The sequence below is a fragment of the Dendrobates tinctorius genome, unplaced genomic scaffold, assembly GCF_039654945.1.
Source record: "Dendrobates tinctorius isolate UK_male_01 unplaced genomic scaffold, ASM3965494v1 ptg000062l, whole genome shotgun sequence".
In the NCBI taxonomy this organism is placed as follows: domain Eukaryota; kingdom Metazoa; phylum Chordata; class Amphibia; order Anura; family Dendrobatidae; genus Dendrobates; species Dendrobates tinctorius.
The window spans coordinates 41,096,665-41,110,978 of NW_027361730.1; the positions used below are offsets into that span (position 1 = coordinate 41,096,665).

General features: G+C 47.3%; 22 non-coding genes across 22 annotated transcripts; all 22 read left to right on the top strand.

Moving 5' to 3' along the window:
- Positions 1 to 480: 480 nt before the first annotated feature.
- On the top strand, positions 481 to 552 carry TRNAD-GUC (transfer RNA aspartic acid (anticodon GUC)). The gene has a single exon. It is a non-coding gene; the product is annotated as a tRNA-Asp (tRNA).
- A 239-nt stretch (positions 553 to 791) lies between these two features.
- Positions 792 to 865, top strand: TRNAI-AAU (transfer RNA isoleucine (anticodon AAU)). The gene has a single exon. It is a non-coding gene; the product is annotated as a tRNA-Ile (tRNA).
- Positions 866 to 1,739: 874 nt separating this feature from the next.
- On the top strand, positions 1,740 to 1,811 carry TRNAD-GUC (transfer RNA aspartic acid (anticodon GUC)). Its single transcript has one exon. It is a non-coding gene; the product is annotated as a tRNA-Asp (tRNA).
- Positions 1,812 to 2,049: 238 nt separating this feature from the next.
- TRNAI-AAU (transfer RNA isoleucine (anticodon AAU)) lies at positions 2,050 to 2,123 on the top strand. Its single transcript has one exon. It is a non-coding gene; the product is annotated as a tRNA-Ile (tRNA).
- Positions 2,124 to 2,997: 874 nt separating this feature from the next.
- On the top strand, positions 2,998 to 3,069 carry TRNAD-GUC (transfer RNA aspartic acid (anticodon GUC)). Its single transcript has one exon. It is a non-coding gene; the product is annotated as a tRNA-Asp (tRNA).
- Positions 3,070 to 3,308: 239 nt separating this feature from the next.
- TRNAI-AAU (transfer RNA isoleucine (anticodon AAU)) lies at positions 3,309 to 3,382 on the top strand. Its single transcript has one exon. It is a non-coding gene; the product is annotated as a tRNA-Ile (tRNA).
- An 874-nt stretch (positions 3,383 to 4,256) lies between these two features.
- Positions 4,257 to 4,328, top strand: TRNAD-GUC (transfer RNA aspartic acid (anticodon GUC)). The gene has a single exon. It is a non-coding gene; the product is annotated as a tRNA-Asp (tRNA).
- Positions 4,329 to 4,566: 238 nt separating this feature from the next.
- TRNAI-AAU (transfer RNA isoleucine (anticodon AAU)) lies at positions 4,567 to 4,640 on the top strand. The gene has a single exon. It is a non-coding gene; the product is annotated as a tRNA-Ile (tRNA).
- An 874-nt stretch (positions 4,641 to 5,514) lies between these two features.
- TRNAD-GUC (transfer RNA aspartic acid (anticodon GUC)) lies at positions 5,515 to 5,586 on the top strand. The gene has a single exon. It is a non-coding gene; the product is annotated as a tRNA-Asp (tRNA).
- Positions 5,587 to 5,826: 240 nt separating this feature from the next.
- Positions 5,827 to 5,900, top strand: TRNAI-AAU (transfer RNA isoleucine (anticodon AAU)). Its single transcript has one exon. It is a non-coding gene; the product is annotated as a tRNA-Ile (tRNA).
- An 874-nt stretch (positions 5,901 to 6,774) lies between these two features.
- TRNAD-GUC (transfer RNA aspartic acid (anticodon GUC)) lies at positions 6,775 to 6,846 on the top strand. The gene has a single exon. It is a non-coding gene; the product is annotated as a tRNA-Asp (tRNA).
- A 237-nt stretch (positions 6,847 to 7,083) lies between these two features.
- TRNAI-AAU (transfer RNA isoleucine (anticodon AAU)) lies at positions 7,084 to 7,157 on the top strand. The gene has a single exon. It is a non-coding gene; the product is annotated as a tRNA-Ile (tRNA).
- Positions 7,158 to 8,031: 874 nt separating this feature from the next.
- Positions 8,032 to 8,103, top strand: TRNAD-GUC (transfer RNA aspartic acid (anticodon GUC)). The gene has a single exon. It is a non-coding gene; the product is annotated as a tRNA-Asp (tRNA).
- Positions 8,104 to 8,343: 240 nt separating this feature from the next.
- TRNAI-AAU (transfer RNA isoleucine (anticodon AAU)) lies at positions 8,344 to 8,417 on the top strand. The gene has a single exon. It is a non-coding gene; the product is annotated as a tRNA-Ile (tRNA).
- Positions 8,418 to 9,291: 874 nt separating this feature from the next.
- TRNAD-GUC (transfer RNA aspartic acid (anticodon GUC)) lies at positions 9,292 to 9,363 on the top strand. Its single transcript has one exon. It is a non-coding gene; the product is annotated as a tRNA-Asp (tRNA).
- Positions 9,364 to 9,600: 237 nt separating this feature from the next.
- On the top strand, positions 9,601 to 9,674 carry TRNAI-AAU (transfer RNA isoleucine (anticodon AAU)). The gene has a single exon. It is a non-coding gene; the product is annotated as a tRNA-Ile (tRNA).
- An 874-nt stretch (positions 9,675 to 10,548) lies between these two features.
- Positions 10,549 to 10,620, top strand: TRNAD-GUC (transfer RNA aspartic acid (anticodon GUC)). Its single transcript has one exon. It is a non-coding gene; the product is annotated as a tRNA-Asp (tRNA).
- Positions 10,621 to 10,858: 238 nt separating this feature from the next.
- On the top strand, positions 10,859 to 10,932 carry TRNAI-AAU (transfer RNA isoleucine (anticodon AAU)). The gene has a single exon. It is a non-coding gene; the product is annotated as a tRNA-Ile (tRNA).
- An 874-nt stretch (positions 10,933 to 11,806) lies between these two features.
- Positions 11,807 to 11,878, top strand: TRNAD-GUC (transfer RNA aspartic acid (anticodon GUC)). The gene has a single exon. It is a non-coding gene; the product is annotated as a tRNA-Asp (tRNA).
- Positions 11,879 to 12,117: 239 nt separating this feature from the next.
- Positions 12,118 to 12,191, top strand: TRNAI-AAU (transfer RNA isoleucine (anticodon AAU)). Its single transcript has one exon. It is a non-coding gene; the product is annotated as a tRNA-Ile (tRNA).
- Positions 12,192 to 13,065: 874 nt separating this feature from the next.
- Positions 13,066 to 13,137, top strand: TRNAD-GUC (transfer RNA aspartic acid (anticodon GUC)). The gene has a single exon. It is a non-coding gene; the product is annotated as a tRNA-Asp (tRNA).
- Positions 13,138 to 13,375: 238 nt separating this feature from the next.
- On the top strand, positions 13,376 to 13,449 carry TRNAI-AAU (transfer RNA isoleucine (anticodon AAU)). Its single transcript has one exon. It is a non-coding gene; the product is annotated as a tRNA-Ile (tRNA).
- The last annotated feature ends 865 nt before the right edge of the window (positions 13,450 to 14,314 follow it).

Sequence of the window (14,314 nt, forward strand, 5' to 3'; positions counted from 1 at the left end):
GAGCAAACATCATCTATAAAGGTACCTGGATGTCAAAGTTTATTTGCGCTACTTCCTGCTTCTATTCAGTATTGAGGCTCCTGTATGTAGGGTAAAAATGGCTAATAACCACTTCTACTATCTCTTCGCCCTTGTTAAGGACACTAGATCCTTCTAGGGTCAGTGTGCTGCCTAGAAAAAACCGCTGTGTGAATGAGGCCATAGTTGTCAGCCGAGCAAAAGTTTGACTAAATCTCCCAGACACTATAGACAGCTTTGCCATCATTCGGATGTCTGCTGGCTGGCCCATTTCTCTCATCCAAAGGAGCACTGACTCTGGCCAGTGAGGGCAAAATGGCAGTTTTCTTCACAGTCTCACCTCTCTTATCTGAAAGTGCCAAAAAGGAAAAATGAGCAGGGCCCACAGTGGATCCTCTGAGCACTCACATGCCTCGTGTGCACTTTCTCGGAGTGTGATGTCAGAGGTTTCGACGCAGCCAATCCTCGTTAGTATAGTGGTGAGTATCCCCGCCTGTCACGCGGGAGACCGGGGTTCGATTCCCCGACGGGGAGGTTTCTTATGTTCTTGCCACTGCTACGTGAACCTGATTGATCCGGCAATATCTTCATAAGCAGGAGCTTTTGATCTTTTATTGTTCGACTGTCACGCGTTACATATGCGTCTACCACCAAAAGTCCCTACATGTGTGCTAAATCCATCCCCACCCCCCCCCCCCCCAAAAAAAAAAAAAAGGATCGCGCTCGTACAGCTTTCCATTTTTTTCCCGGCAGGGACGTAATGCCACACCCATGGCCGGTTAGCTCAGTTGGTTAGAGCGTGGTGCTAATAACGCCAAGGTCGCGGGTTCGATCCCCGTACGGGCCAGGAGCAGCTTTTTAGAGGTCATGTTCACTAGTTTCATCCCAGGTAGATCGATGCTGAAGCTGGTTTCTTCCGATTCCGCATTTTGCTCACAGTGTTTACCGTCTCGAATCGTGTGCCTAACTGATTTGCAGAAGTAGTTGTCTCTATGTTGTGGTGTTAATTGAAGCCTGTAGCAGGCATATACTAACTATAGTTGGTGTGGATTTTGCTGTTGACATTTGTGTCATTGTTGATAAACTACACGGTGTCCTTGCTATTCAAGGACACCCCATCGACATGTCCTGCAGAAGAGCGGAGAAGAGGGAATTGTCTGCAGAGATGAGCAGAGCATGTCCAAAGTTATCATGGCATCTAGAACAGATGGAAACAAAAAGGATGAGAAAGACTCCAATAAGAGCAAACATCATCTATAAAGGTACCTGGATGTCAAAGTTTATTTGCGCTACTTCCTGCTTCTATTCAGTATTGAGGCTCCTGTATGTAGGGTAAAAATGGCTAATAACCACTTCTACTATCTCTTCGCCCTTGTTAAGGACACTAGATCCTTCTAGGGTCAGTGTGCTGCCTAGAAAAAACCGCTGTGTGAATGAGGCCATAGTTGTCAGCCGAGCAAAAGTTTGACTAAATCTCCCAGACACTATAGACAGCTTTGCCATCATTCGGATGTCTGCTGGCTGGCCCATTTCTCTCATCCAAAGGAGCACTGACTCTGGCCAGTGAGGGCAAAATGGCAGTTTTCTTCACAGTCTCACCTCTCTTATCTGAAAGTGCCAAAAAGGAAAAATGAGCAGGGCCCACAGTGGATCCTCTGAGCACTCACATGCCTCGTGTGCACTTTCTCGGAGTGTGATGTCAGAGGTTTCGACGCAGCCAATCCTCGTTAGTATAGTGGTGAGTATCCCCGCCTGTCACGCGGGAGACCGGGGTTCGATTCCCCGACGGGGAGGTTTCTTATGTTCTTGCCACTGCTACGTGAACCTGATTGATCCGGCAATATCTTCATAAGCAGGAGCTTTTGATCTTTTATTGTTCGACTGTCACGCGTTACATATGCGTCTACCACCAAAAGTCCCTACATGTGTGCTAAATCCATCCCCACCCCCCCCCCCCCCAAAAAAAAAAAAAGGATCGCGCTCGTACAGCTTTCCATTTTTTTCCCGGCAGGGACGTAATGCCACACCCATGGCCGGTTAGCTCAGTTGGTTAGAGCGTGGTGCTAATAACGCCAAGGTCGCGGGTTCGATCCCCGTACGGGCCAGGAGCAGCTTTTTAGAGGTCATGTTCACTAGTTTCATCCCAGGTAGATCGATGCTGAAGCTGGTTTCTTCCGATTCCGCATTTTGCTCACAGTGTTTACCGTCTCGAATCGTGTGCCTAACTGATTTGCAGAAGTAGTTGTCTCTATGTTGTGGTGTTAATTGAAGCCTGTAGCAGGCATATACTAACTATAGTTGGTGTGGATTTTGCTGTTGACATTTGTGTCATTGTTGATAAACTACACGGTGTCCTTGCTATTCAAGGACACCCCATCGACATGTCCTGCAGAAGAGCGGAGAAGAGGGAATTGTCTGCAGAGATGAGCAGAGCATGTCCAAAGTTATCATGGCATCTAGAACAGATGGAAACAAAAAGGATGAGAAAGACTCCAATAAGAGCAAACATCATCTATAAAGGTACCTGGATGTCAAAGTTTATTTGCGCTACTTCCTGCTTCTATTCAGTATTGAGGCTCCTGTATGTAGGGTAAAAATGGCTAATAACCACTTCTACTATCTCTTCGCCCTTGTTAAGGACACTAGATCCTTCTAGGGTCAGTGTGCTGCCTAGAAAAAACCGCTGTGTGAATGAGGCCATAGTTGTCAGCCGAGCAAAAGTTTGACTAAATCTCCCAGACACTATAGACAGCTTTGCCATCATTCGGATGTCTGCTGGCTGGCCCATTTCTCTCATCCAAAGGAGCACTGACTCTGGCCAGTGAGGGCAAAATGGCAGTTTTCTTCACAGTCTCACCTCTCTTATCTGAAAGTGCAAAAAAGGAAAAATGAGCAGGGCCCACAGTGGATCCTCTGAGCACTCACATGCCTCGTGTGCACTTTCTCGGAGTGTGATGTCAGAGGTTTCGACGCAGCCAATCCTCGTTAGTATAGTGGTGAGTATCCCCGCCTGTCACGCGGGAGACCGGGGTTCGATTCCCCGACGGGGAGGTTTCTTATGTTCTTGCCACTGCTACGTGAACCTGATTGATCCGGCAATATCTTCATAAGCAGAAGCTTTTGATCTTTTATTGTTCGACTGTCACGCGTTACATATGCGTCTACCACCAAAAGTCCCTACATGTGTGCTAAATCCATCCCCACCCCCCCCCCCCCCAAAAAAAAAAAAAAGGATCGCGCTCGTACAGCTTTCCATTTTTTTCCCGGCAGGGACGTAATGCCACACCCATGGCCGGTTAGCTCAGTTGGTTAGAGCGTGGTGCTAATAACGCCAAGGTCGCGGGTTCGATCCCCGTACGGGCCAGGAGCAGCTTTTTAGAGGTCATGTTCACTAGTTTCATCCCAGGTAGATCGATGCTGAAGCTGGTTTCTTCCGATTCCGCATTTTGCTCACAGTGTTTACCGTCTCGAATCGTGTGCCTAACTGATTTGCAGAAGTAGTTGTCTCTATGTTGTGGTGTTAATTGAAGCCTGTAGCAGGCATATACTAACTATAGTTGGTGTGGATTTTGCTGTTGACATTTGTGTCATTGTTGATAAACTACACGGTGTCCTTGCTATTCAAGGACACCCCATCGACATGTCCTGCAGAAGAGCGGAGAAGAGGGAATTGTCTGCAGAGATGAGCAGAGCATGTCCAAAGTTATCATGGCATCTAGAACAGATGGAAACAAAAAGGATGAGAAAGACTCCAATAAGAGCAAACATCATCTATAAAGGTACCTGGATGTCAAAGTTTATTTGCGCTACTTCCTGCTTCTATTCAGTATTGAGGCTCCTGTATGTAGGGTAAAAATGGCTAATAACCACTTCTACTATCTCTTCGCCCTTGTTAAGGACACTAGATCCTTCTAGGGTCAGTGTGCTGCCTAGAAAAAACCGCTGTGTGAATGAGGCCATAGTTGTCAGCCGAGCAAAAGTTTGACTAAATCTCCCAGACACTATAGACAGCTTTGCCATCATTCGGATGTCTGCTGGCTGGCCCATTTCTCTCATCCAAAGGAGCACTGACTCTGGCCAGTGAGGGCAAAATGGCAGTTTTCTTCACAGTCTCACCTCTCTTATCTGAAAGTGCCAAAAAGGAAAAATGAGCAGGGCCCACAGTGGATCCTCTGAGCACTCACATGCCTCGTGTGCACTTTCTCGGAGTGTGATGTCAGAGGTTTCGACGCAGCCAATCCTCGTTAGTATAGTGGTGAGTATCCCCGCCTGTCATGCGGGAGACCGGGGTTCGATTCCCCGACGGGGAGGTTTCTTATGTTCTTGCCACTGCTACGTGAACCTGATTGATCCGGCAATATCTTCATAAGCAGGAGCTTTTGATCTTTTATTGTTCGACTGTCACGCGTTACATATGCGTCTACCACCAAAAGTCCCTACATGTGTGCTAAATCCATCCCCACCCCCCCCCCCCCAAAAAAAAAAAAAAGGATCGCGCTCGTACAGCTTTCCATTTTTTTCCCGGCAGGGACGTAATGCCACACCCATGGCCGGTTAGCTCAGTTGGTTAGAGCGTGGTGCTAATAACGCCAAGGTCGCGGGTTCGATCCCCGTACGGGCCAGGAGCAGCTTTTTAGAGGTCATGTTCACTAGTTTCATCCCAGGTAGATCGATGCTGAAGCTGGTTTCTTCCGATTCCGCATTTTGCTCACAGTGTTTACCGTCTCGAATCGTGTGCCTAACTGATTTGCAGAAGTAGTTGTCTCTATGTTGTGGTGTTAATTGAAGCCTGTAGCAGGCATATACTAACTATAGTTGGTGTGGATTTTGCTGTTGACATTTGTGTCATTGTTGATAAACTACACGGTGTCCTTGCTATTCAAGGACACCCCATCGACATGTCCTGCAGAAGAGCGGAGAAGAGGGAATTGTCTGCAGAGATGAGCAGAGCATGTCCAAAGTTATCATGGCATCTAGAACAGATGGAAACAAAAAGGATGAGAAAGACTCCAATAAGAGCAAACATCATCTATAAAGGTACCTGGATGTCAAAGTTTATTTGCGCTACTTCCTGCTTCTATTCAGTATTGAGGCTCCTGTATGTAGGGTAAAAATGGCTAATAACCACTTCTACTATCTCTTCGCCCTTGTTAAGGACACTAGATCCTTCTAGGGTCAGTGTGCTGCCTAGAAAAAACCGCTGTGTGAATGAGGCCATAGTTGTCAGCCGAGCAAAAGTTTGACTAAATCTCCCAGACACTATAGACAGCTTTGCCATCATTCGGATGTCTGCTGGCTGGCCCATTTCTCTCATCCAAAGGAGCACTGACTCTGGCCAGTGAGGGCAAAATGGCAGTTTTCTTCACAGTCTCACCTCTCTTATCTGAAAGTGCCAAAAAGGAAAAATGAGCAGGGCCCACAGTGGATCCTCTGAGCACTCACATGCCTCGTGTGCACTTTCTCGGAGTGTGATGTCAGAGGTTTCGACGCAGCCAATGCTCGTTAGTATAGTGGTGAGTATCCCCGCCTGTCACGCGGGAGACCGGGGTTCGATTCCCCGACGGGGAGGTTTCTTATGTTCTTGCCACTGCTACGTGAACCTGATTGATCCGGCAATATCTTCATAAGCAGGAGCTTTTGATCTTTTATTGTTCGACTGTCACGCGTTACATATGCGTCTACCACCAAAAGTCCCTACATGTGTGCTAAATCCATCCCCACCCCCCCCCCCCCCAAAAAAAAAAAAAAAGGATCGCGCTCGTACAGCTTTCCATTTTTTTCCCGGCAGGGACGTAATGCCACACCCATGGCCGGTTAGCTCAGTTGGTTAGAGCGTGGTGCTAATAACGCCAAGGTCGCGGGTTCGATCCCCGTACGGGCCAGGAGCAGCTTTTTAGAGGTCATGTTCACTAGTTTCATCCCAGGTAGATCGATGCTGAAGCTGGTTTCTTCCGATTCCGCATTTTGCTCACAGTGTTTACCGTCTCGAATCGTGTGCCTAACTGATTTGCAGAAGTAGTTGTCTCTATGTTGTGGTGTTAATTGAAGCCTGTAGCAGGCATATACTAACTATAGTTGGTGTGGATTTTGCTGTTGACATTTGTGTCATTGTTGATAAACTACACGGTGTCCTTGCTATTCAAGGACACCCCATCGACATGTCCTGCAGAAGAGCGGAGAAGAGGGAATTGTCTGCAGAGATGAGCAGAGCATGTCCAAAGTTATCATGGCATCTAGAACAGATGGAAACAAAAAGGATGAGAAAGACTCCAATAAGAGCAAACATCATCTATAAAGGTACCTGGATGTCAAAGTTTATTTGCGCTACTTCCTGCTTCTATTCAGTATTGAGGCTCCTGTATGTAGGGTAAAAATGGCTAATAACCACTTCTACTATCTCTTCGCCCTTGTTAAGGACACTAGATCCTTCTAGGGTCAGTGTGCTGCCTAGAAAAAACCGCTGTGTGAATGAGGCCATAGTTGTCAGCCGAGCAAAAGTTTGACTAAATCTCCCAGACACTATAGACAGCTTTGCCATCATTCGGATGTCTGCTGGCTGGCCCATTTCTCTCATCCAAAGGAGCACTGACTCTGGCCAGTGAGGGCAAAATGGCAGTTTTCTTCACAGTCTCACCTCTCTTATCTGAAAGTGCCAAAAAGGAAAAATGAGCAGGGCCCACAGTGGATCCTCTGAGCACTCACATGCCTCGTGTGCACTTTCTCGGAGTGTGATGTCAGAGGTTTCGACGCAGCCAATCCTCGTTAGTATAGTGGTGAGTATCCCCGCCTGTCACGCGGGAGACCGGGGTTCGATTCCCCGACGGGGAGGTTTCTTATGTTCTTGCCACTGCTACGTGAACCTGATTGATCCGGCAATATCTTCATAAGCAGGAGCTTTTGATCTTTTATTGTTCGACTGTCACGCGTTACATATGCGTCTACCACCAAAAGTCCCTACATGTGTGCTAAATCCATCCCCACCCCCCCCCCCCAAAAAAAAAAAAAAGGATCGCGCTCGTACAGCTTTCCATTTTTTCCCCGGCAGGGACGTAATGCCACACCCATGGCCGGTTAGCTCAGTTGGTTAGAGTGTGGTGCTAATAACGCCAAGGTCGCGGGTTCGATCCCCGTACGGGCCAGGAGCAGCTTTTTAGAGGTCATGTTCACTAGTTTCATCCCAGGTAGATCGATGCTGAAGCTGGTTTCTTCCGATTCCGCATTTTGCTCACAGTGTTTACCGTCTCGAATCGTGTGCCTAACTGATTTGCAGAAGTAGTTGTCTCTATGTTGTGGTGTTAATTGAAGCCTGTAGCAGGCATATACTAACTATAGTTGGTGTGGATTTTGCTGTTGACATTTGTGTCATTGTTGATAAACTACACGGTGTCCTTGCTATTCAAGGACACCCCATCGACATGTCCTGCAGAAGAGCGGAGAAGAGGGAATTGTCTGCAGAGATGAGCAGAGCATGTCCAAAGTTATCATGGCATCTAGAACAGATGGAAACAAAAAGGATGAGAAAGACTCCAATAAGAGCAAACATCATCTATAAAGGTACCTGGATGTCAAAGTTTATTTGCGCTACTTCCTGCTTCTATTCAGTATTGAGGCTCCTGTATGTAGGGTAAAAATGGCTAATAACCACTTCTACTATCTCTTCGCCCTTGTTAAGGACACTAGATCCTTCTAGGGTCAGTGTGCTGCCTAGAAAAAACCGCTGTGTGAATGAGGCCATAGTTGTCAGTCGAGCAAAAGTTTGACTAAATCTCCCAGACACTATAGACAGCTTTGCCATCATTCGGATGTCTGCTGGCTGGCCCATTTCTCTCATCCAAAGGAGCACTGACTCTGGCCAGTGAGGGCAAAATGGCAGTTTTCTTCACAGTCTCACCTCTCTTATCTGAAAGTGCCAAAAAGGAAAAATGAGCAGGGCCCACAGTGGATCCTCTGAGCACTCACATGCCTCGTGTGCACTTTCTCGGAGTGTGATGTCAGAGGTTTCGACGCAGCCAATCCTCGTTAGTATAGTGGTGAGTATCCCCGCCTGTCACGCGGGAGACCGGGGTTCGATTCCCCGACGGGGAGGTTTCTTATGTTCTTGCCACTGCTACGTGAACCTGATTGATCCGGCAATATCTTCATAAGCAGGAGCTTTTGATCTTTTATTGTTCGACTGTCACACGTTACATATGCGTCTACCACCAAAAGTCCCTACATGTGTGCTAAATCCATCCCCACCCCCCCCCCCCCAAAAAAAAAAAAAAAAGGATCGCGCTCGTACAGCTTTCCATTTTTTTCCCGGCAGGGACGTAATGCCACACCCATGGCCGGTTAGCTCAGTTGGTTAGAGCGTGGTGCTAATAACGCCAAGGTCGCGGGTTCGATCCCCGTACGGGCCAGGAGCAGCTTTTTAGAGGTCATGTTCACTAGTTTCATCCCAGGTAGATCGATGCTGAAGCTGGTTTCTTCCGATTCCGCATTTTGCTCACAGTGTTTACCGTCTCGAATCGTGTGCCTAACTGATTTGCAGAAGTAGTTGTCTCTATGTTGTGGTGTTAATTGAAGCCTGTAGCAGGCATATACTAACTATAGTTGGTGTGGATTTTGCTGTTGACATTTGAGTCATTGTTGATAAACTACACGGTGTCCTTGCTATTCAAGGACACCCCATCGACATGTCCTGCAGAAGAGCGGAGAAGAGGGAATTGTCTGCAGAGATGAGCAGAGCATGTCCAAAGTTATCATGGCATCTAGAACAGATGGAAACAAAAAGGATGAGAAAGACTCCAATAAGAGCAAACATCATCTATAAAGGTACCTGGATGTCAAAGTTTATTTGCGCTACTTCCTGCTTCTATTCAGTATTGAGGCTCCTGTATGTAGGGTAAAAATGGCTAATAACCACTTCTACTATCTCTTCGCCCTTGTTAAGGACACTAGATCCTTCTAGGGTCAGTGTGCTGCCTAGAAAAAACCGCTGTGTGAATGAGGCCATAGTTGTCAGCCGAGCAAAAGTTTGACTAAATCTCCCAGACACTATAGACAGCTTTGCCATCATTCGGATGTCTGCTGGCTGGCCCATTTCTCTCATCCAAAGGAGCACTGACTCTGGCCAGTGAGGGCAAAATGGCAGTTTTCTTCACAGTCTCACCTCTCTTATCTGAAAGTGCAAAAAAGGAAAAATGAGCAGGGCCCACAGTGGATCCTCTGAGCACTCACATGCCTCGTGTGCACTTTCTCGGAGTGTGATGTCAGAGGTTTCGACGCAGCCAATCCTCGTTAGTATAGTGGTGAGTATCCCCGCCTGTCACGCAGGAGACCGGGGTTCGATTCCCCGACGGGGAGGTTTCTTATGTTCTTGCCACTGCTACGTGAACCTGATTGATCCGGCAATATCTTCATAAGCAGGAGCTTTTGATCTTTTATTGTTCGACTGTCACGCGTTACATATGCGTCTACCACCAAAAGTCCCTACATGTGTGCTAAATCCATCCCCACCCCCCCCCCCCAAAAAAAAAAAAAAGGATCGCGCTCGTACAGCTTTCCATTTTTTTCCCGGCAGGGACGTAACGCCACACCCATGGCCGGTTAGCTCAGTTGGTTAGAGCGTGGTGCTAATAACGCCAAGGTCGCGGGTGCGATCCCCGTACGGGCCAGGAGCAGCTTTTTAGAGGTCATGTTCACTAGTTTCATCCCAGGTAGATCGATGCTGAAGCTGGTTTCTTCCGATTCCGCATTTTGCTCACAGTGTTTACCGTCTCGAATCGTGTGCCTAACTGATTTGCAGAAGTAGTTGTCTCTATGTTGTGGTGTTAATTGAAGCCTGTAGCAGGCATATACTAACTATAGTTGGTGTGGATTTTGCTGTTGACATTTGTGTCATTGTTGATAAACTACACGGTGTCCTTGCTATTCAAGGACACCCCATCGACATGTCCTGCAGAAGAGCGGAGAAGAGGGAATTGTCTGCAGAGATGAGCAGAGCATGTCCAAAGTTATCATGGCATCTAGAACAGATGGAAACAAAAAGGATGAGAAAGACTCCAATAAGAGCAAACATCATCTATAAAGGTACCTGGATGTCAAAGTTTATTTGCGCTACTTCCTGCTTCTATTCAGTATTGAGGCTCCTGTATGTAGGGTAAAAATGGCTAATAACCACTTCTACTATCTCTTCGCCCTTGTTAAGGACACTAGATCCTTCTAGGGTCAGTGTGCTGCCTAGAAAAAACCGCTGTGTGAATGAGGCCATAGTTGTCAGCCGAGCAAAAGTTTGACTAAATCTCCCAGACACTATAGACAGCTTTGCCATCATTCGGATGTCTGCTGGCTGGCCCATTTCTCTCATCCAAAGGAGCACTGACTCTGGCCAGTGAGGGCAAAATGGCAGTTTTCTTCACAGTCTCACCTCTCTTATCTGAAAGTGCAAAAAAGGAAAAATGAGCAGGGCCCACAGTGGATCCTCTGAGCACTCACATGCCTCGTGTGCACTTTCTCGGAGTGTGATGTCAGAGGTTTCGACGCAGCCAATCCTCGTTAGTATAGTGGTGAGTATCCCCGCCTGTCACGCGGGAGACCGGGGTTCGATTCCCCGACGGGGAGGTTTCTTATGTTCTTGCCACTGCTACGTGAACCTGATTGATCCGGCAATATCTTCATAAGCAGGAGCTTTTGATCTTTTATTGTTCGACTGTCACGCGTTACATATGCGTCTACCACCAAAAGTCCCTACATGTGTGCTAAATCCATCCCCACCCCCCCCCCCCCAAAAAAAAAAAAAAGGATCGCGCTCGTACAGCTTTCCATTTTTTTCCCGGCAGGGACGTAATGCCACACCCATGGCCGGTTAGCTCAGTTGGTTAGAGCGTGGTGCTAATAACGCCAAGGTCGCAGGTTCGATCCCCGTACGGGCCAGGAGCAGCTTTTTAGAGGTCATGTTCACTAGTTTCATCCCAGGTAGATCGATGCTGAAGCTGGTTTCTTCCGATTCCGCATTTTGCTCACAGTGTTTACCGTCTCGAATCGTGTGCCTAACTGATTTGCAGAAGTAGTTGTCTCTATGTTGTGGTGTTAATTGAAGCCTGTAGCAGGCATATACTAACTATAGTTGGTGTGGATTTTGCTGTTGACATTTGTGTCATTGTTGATAAACTACACGGTGTCCTTGCTATTCAAGGACACCCCATCGACATGTCCTGCAGAAGAGCGGAGAAGAGGGAATTGTCTGCAGAGATGAGCAGAGCATGTCCAAAGTTATCATGGCATCTAGAACAGATGGAAACAAAAAGGATGAGAAAGACTCCAATAAGAGCAAACATCATCTATAAAGGTACCTGGATGTCAAAGTTTATTTGCGCTACTTCCTGCTTCTATTCAGTATTGAGGCTCCTGTATGTAGGGTAAAAATGGCTAATAACCACTTCTACTATCTCTTCGCCCTTGTTAAGGACACTAGATCCTTCTAGGGTCAGTGTGCTGCCTAGAAAAAACCGCTGTGTGAATGAGGCCATAGTTGTCAGCCGAGCAAAAGTTTGACTAAATCTCCCAGACACTATAGACAGCTTTGCCATCATTCGGATGTCTGCTGGCTGGCCCATTTCTCTCATCCAAAGGAGCACTGACTCTGGCCAGTGAGGGCAAAATGGCAGTTTTCTTCACAGTCTCACCTCTCTTATCTGAAAGTGCAAAAAAGGAAAAATGAGCAGGGCCCACAGTGGATCCTCTGAGCACTCACATGCCTCGTGTGCACTTTCTCGGAGTGTGATGTCAGAGGTTTCGACGCAGCCAATCCTCGTTAGTATAGTGGTGAGTATCCCCGCCTGTCACGCGGGAGACCGGGGTTCGATTCCCCGACGGGGAGGTTTCTTATGTTCTTGCCACTGCTACGTGAACCTGATTGATCCGGCAATATCTTCATAAGCAGGAGCTTTTGATCTTTTATTGTTCGACTGTCACGCGTTACATATGCGTCTACCACCAAAAGTCCCTACATGTGTGCTAAATCCATCCCCACCCCCCCCCCCCCAAAAAAAAAAAAAAAGGATCGCGCTCGTACAGCTTTCCATTTTTTTCCCGGCAGGGACGTAATGCCACACCCATGGCCGGTTAGCTCAGTTGGTTAGAGCGTGGTGCTAATAACGCCAAGGTCGCGGGTTCGATCCCCGTACGGGCCAGGAGCAGCTTTTTAGAGGTCATGTTCACTAGTTTCATCCCAGGTAGATCGATGCTGAAGCTGGTTTCTTCCGATTCCGCATTTTGCTCACAGTGTTTACCGTCTCGAATCGTGTGCCTAACTGATTTGCAGAAGTAGTTGTCTCTATGTTGTGGTGTTAATTGAAGCCTGTAGCAGGCATATACTAACTATAGTTGGTGTGGATTTTGCTGTTGACATTTGTGTCATTGTTGATAAACTACACGGTGTCCTTGCTATTCAAGGACACCCCATCGACATGTCCTGCAGAAGAGCGGAGAAGAGGGAATTGTCTGCAGAGATGAGCAGAGCATGTCCAAAGTTATCATGGCATCTAGAACAGATGGAAACAAAAAGGATGAGAAAGACTCCAATAAGAGCAAACATCATCTATAAAGGTACCTGGATGTCAAAGTTTATTTGCGCTACTTCCTGCTTCTATTCAGTATTGAGGCTCCTGTATGTAGGGTAAAAATGGCTAATAACCACTTCTACTATCTCTTCGCCCTTGTTAAGGACACTAGATCCTTCTAGGGTCAGTGTGCTGCCTAGAAAAAACCGCTGTGTGAATGAGGCCATAGTTGTCAGCCGAGCAAAAGTTTGACTAAATCTCCCAGACACTATAGACAGCTTTGCCATCATTCGGATGTCTGCTGGCTGGCCCATTTCTCTCATCCAAAGGAGCACTGACTCTGGCCAGTGAGGGCAAAATGGCAGTTTTCTTCACAGTCTCACCTCTCTTATCTGAAAGTGCAAAAAAGGAAAAATGAGCAGGGCCCACAGTGGATCCTCTGAGCACTCACATGCCTCGTGTGCACTTTCTCGGAGTGTGATGTCAGAGGTTTCGACGCAGCCAATCCTCGTTAGTATAGTGGTGAGTATCCCCGCCTGTCACGCGGGAGACCGGGGTTCGATTCCCCGACGGGGAGGTTTCTTATGTTCTTGCCACTGCTACGTGAACCTGATTGATCCGGCAATATCTTCATAAGCAGGAGCTTTTGATCTTTTATTGTTCGACTGTCACGCGTTACATATGCGTCTACCACCAAAAGTCCCTACATGTGTGCTAAATCCATCCCCACCCCCCCCCCCCCAAAAAAAAAAAAAAGGATCGCGCTCGTACAGCTTTCCATTTTTTTCCCGGCAGGGACGTAACGCCACACCCGTGGCCGGTTAGCTCAGTTGGTTAGAGCGTGGTGCTAATAACGCCAAGGTCGCGGGTTCGATCCCCATACGGGCCAGGAGCAGCTTTTTAGAGGTCATGTTCACTAGTTTCATCCCAGGTAGATCGATGCTGAAGCTGGTTTCTTCCGATTCCGCATTTTGCTCACAGTGTTTACCGTCTCGAATCGTGTGCCTAACTGATTTGCAGAAGTAGTTGTCTCTATGTTGTGGTGTTAATTGAAGCCTGTAGCAGGCATATACTAACTATAGTTGGTGTGGATTTTGCTGTTGACATTTGTGTCATTGTTGATAAACTACACGGTGTCCTTGCTATTCAAGGACACCCCATCGACATGTCCTGCAGAAGAGCGGAGAAGAGGGAATTGTCTGCAGAGATGAGCAGAGCATGTCCAAAGTTATCATGGCATCTAGAACAGATGGAAACAAAAAGGATGAGAAAGACTCCAATAAGAGCAAACATCATCTATAAAGGTACCTGGATGTCAAAGTTTATTTGCGCTACTTCCTGCTTCTATTCAGTATTGAGGCTCCTGTATGTAGGGTAAAAATGGCTAATAACCACTTCTACTATCTCTTCGCCCTTGTTAAGGACACTAGATCCTTCTAGGGTCAGTGTGCTACCTAGAAAAAACCGCTGTGTGAATGAGGCCATAGTTGTCAGCCGAGCAAAAGTTTGACTAAATCTCCCAGACACTATAGACAGCTTTGCCATCATTCGGATGTCTGCTGGCTGGCCCATTTCTCTCATCCAAAGGAGCACTGACTCTGGCCAGTGAGGGCAAAATGGCAGTTTTCTTCACAGTCTCACCTCTCTTATCTGAAAGTGCAAAAAAGGAAAAATGAGCAGGGCCCACAGTGGATCCTCTGAGCACTCACATGCCTCGTGTGCACTTTCTCGGAGTGTGATGTCAGAGGTTTCGA